The sequence below is a fragment of the Schistocerca cancellata genome, chromosome 10, assembly GCF_023864275.1.
Source record: "Schistocerca cancellata isolate TAMUIC-IGC-003103 chromosome 10, iqSchCanc2.1, whole genome shotgun sequence".
In the NCBI taxonomy this organism is placed as follows: Eukaryota; Metazoa; Arthropoda; class Insecta; order Orthoptera; family Acrididae; genus Schistocerca; species Schistocerca cancellata.
In genome coordinates this window covers 126,509,441-126,513,228 of record NC_064635.1, presented here as the reverse complement: position 1 = coordinate 126,513,228, position 3,788 = coordinate 126,509,441, and positions in this window count along the sequence as shown.

Below are 3,788 nucleotides of genomic sequence, written 5' to 3'. Positions count from 1 at the left end.
GTCGGTTTCGTCGCTAAAGAAATCCACATTCTGCGTACTACCAGGTGTACCGGTATGAAATTAGCGTTTTTTTTTTTTAAATGAAACACTAATTTTGAATTGAAAATTAAAAACATTTTATTCAAAGTACTGACCATTGCTTTCTGTACATGTTGACCACCTTTCATGACAATCTGTGGACACCACGTCAACAGAAATGTTCGTCTTTTGAAGCAAACCAATCAGACACCCAATTTTCCACTTCTTCGTAGGAATCGAAGTGTTTCTCAGCCAATGCGTGTCCCATTGGTGAAAACAAATGGTAGCCGGAAGGGGCGAAGTCTGGTGAATACGGCGGGTGGGGTAACAGCTCCCAGCCAAGTGTTTTGATTGTATCCTGAACCAGTTTTGCTTTGTGTGCAGGTACATTGTTGTGTAAAAAAATTGCTTTGCCATGTCTTCTGGCCCATTCTGGTCTATTTTCGATCAATGCATAGTTCAAATTGATCATTTGTTGTCTGTAGCGATTAGTATTCACAGTTTCACCGGGTTTTAGAAGTTCATGATACACCACATCTTTCTGATCCCACCAAACTCGGAGCATTGTCTTCTTGCCGAATCGATCTGGTTTTGCAGTCGATGTTGATGGCTGTCCCGGATTAACCCATGATTTATCCCGTTTAGGATTGTTAAAATAAATCCATTTTTCATCGCCAGTAACAATTCGATGCAAAACTGATTTTCTTTCATGTCTTTTAAGCAAAAATTGACAAATTGTTTTTCGGTTTTCCATCTGGCTTTCGTTCAATTCATGTGGCACCCATTGTCCACACTTTTGGATCTATCCCATAGCTTTCAAACGGTCAGAAATTGTTTGTTGTGCAACATTTAGCATTTCTGCCATTTGTTTCTGACTCAAAGTATCATCTTCATCCAATATTACTTGCAATTCGGCGTCTTCCAACTTTTTTGGTGGTCTTCCACGTCCTTCATTTCTTACATCAAAATCATTATTTCTGAACCGTTGAAACCACCTTTTCTATGTTGCTTCTGGTAGAGCATGATTACCATATGCCTCGACAAGCATTCGATGCGACTCTGCAGCACTTTCTTTCAAATGAAAACAAAAAATTAATGCTTTCCGCAAATCATTGCTTTCTGGTACAAAATTCGACATTTTAACACGATGAAAACATGATGTTGTTCGTTCCATAACTTGATGTGTACTAAATATCTTTGACAGGTGCCATACCAACCAAACAAGAAAGAAAATTAAGGCTCGTTCACAACAAATGTTCCCTATCGACACATTTGTATCTTAACGCTCATTTCATAGCGGTACACCTGGTAATTCCCATCATTCCCCGTGGCCAACCGTGCAGTTTGAACGTCCTAACGCAAATCATTGAGAAGTTCTGACTTAGTATAGTTCAAGTGGCTCTAAGCACTATGGGAGGTCATCAGTCCCATAGACTTAGAACTACGTAAACCTAACTAACCTAAGGACATCACACGCATGCATGTGGTATTATCGCCTACACTATCCAGAGAAATCTGCGTTAGCTGAGCATGCGTTAGAAAACGGTCTCCACATAAAATTTGACGATACCTCTGTGGCGGCTCACAGTAACGGCTTCTGAGACACTTTAATAAAGGAAGCTATTGAAATAAAAATTGCCGGCCGTTGTAGCCGAGCGGTTCTAGGCGCAATAGTCTGGAAACGCGCGACCGCTACGGTTGCAGGTTCGAATCCTGCCTCGGGCATGGATGTGTGTGATGTCCTTGGGTTAGTTAGGTTTAAGTAGTCCTGAGTTCTAGGCTACTGATGACCTGAGAAGTTAAGTCCCATAGTGATCAGAGTCATTTTGAAATAAAAATTACCGCAAACACCCTGAATAGAGACGGTGGCTTGCAGCACAGCACTGCGTGGGATCCAGCGATCGCGCGGTTGAAGAGGGCACATCGAACGCCTACTCAAAACACGCCCATATATGGCAATATCACGGGCACCAGTGACGTCACAGCCGGCAGCTAGCGTATATAAGGGCGCACCAACAGCCCACTGGCAATCATAACACTTGACAATGGCCAAGGAGTGCTTGGCCGAAAGCTCGTGTAGTTTTAACCAAATGACGCGGCTGGAAAGCCGAGAACATTTTATTCAATGAACCTCCATATGCTGTATATTGGGATGACGACAGTGAATATTTGTGACTGACCGGAACTTGAAACCGGATTTCCAGCTTTATGCGAGCGGTCGCCTTAACCGCTTCGGCTACCCGTGCACGCATCGCGACCAGACCCAGTCTATCATATTTCGTCACCCACGTGTCGAAAGCTCTCGTAAAAGCAAAGATGACAGACGCTAGGAGTTTTTTTTTTTTTTTTTTTTTTTTTTTTTTTTTTTTTTTTTTTTACAATGGAGGAAGCAGGGTTTCACACAGAGAGGGCACGATTCTCATTCAAAATGGTCGATATTTCTTTTTTATTGCATTTGTTGAAAGGTATATGTGTCCAGAATGTTGGGACGAAAAGGTTTCTTAATTCGTGCGCCACAAAAGTTTCTATGGCCCATTGTTCGTAGCAGTGCCACTTAATTTGCAGAGCAATTCCGGAAATATAACACGAACACACCCACACTGTACACACTAAAGCTCTCGTAAAAGCAAAGATGAGAGACGCTAGGAGTTTTTGTTTTTGTGTTTTTTGTTTTGGTGTGGGTTTTTTTTTCTCTCTCTCTCTCTCTTCTCATTCAAAATGGTCGAAAACTCTATTTCTTTTTTATTGCATTTGTTGAAAGGTATATGTGTCCAGAATGCTGGGACGAAAAGGTTTCTTAATTCGTGTGCCACAATTCTACAGCCCATTGTTCGTAGCAGTGCCATTGCCCCGCCGTACGACGCTCTGAGGCGGAGTCGCCCGGCCCAGGTCGAGAACTTGTCGTGCCGTGACGCACGCTCACAAAATGAGCACGCGTGCAAACATATTCACCGAAGAAGCCGACGGGCAACGTGTGCAGGCTGCCGAACAAATCACATCCAGCTCGGTCAGGTCGTCGTTTCTCTCCGAGACGAACGAGAGAATTGCTTGGGAGGAACAATTCGAGTTGGAGGAAGGACTCATATGCGGTGCATGAATTGCGGACTAAACGTAAGTGACGCTAGCACTTTTCTTAGTAAAATTTTCGTCAAAATTGGTCAAAAAATAATTGCACTATACTAAACTTTTCGTCAAAATTGGTCAAAAAATAATTGCACTATACTATTTTGAATTTTGAAAATCTAACTTCAGATTTGTGTTCAGTGATATCAAAAATATGTAACAACAGGTAGTTTTTCTGCAAATTGAACGAATTACGCATACAAAAGTTTTCCCAGAACTTTAAACGGGTCTTCCTCGAGAAATGATTTTTGAATACTGCATGCAGCGTCAAATAAAAACGGTTCAACGTATTAACTTCTATATCTGAGCCACGAAATTTAAACATTTTCTTATGAGCTTATATCTACAATATTTGAAATTTGTTAATACTGACGTTTTTTGGTAAAACCATAATAGAGGGAAACAAATTTCCAAAAATCGAACTCAAAGTTCGAGTTAGCACAAAATCGTTAAATTTAAGGTTATTTCATTGTGATTGGATAGAAATCCCATGATTTTTATCTAGTAGTGGCTGATGTTATCCATGCTTGATTTCAAATATCTACTGCACGCAGTATGTGTTCTTCAAACTATCAGGCCTTTCATCAAACCATAATTACGAGCGCCATTTTGTTTTTTTATTGAAAACCTAAAATAAAGTTCAAACT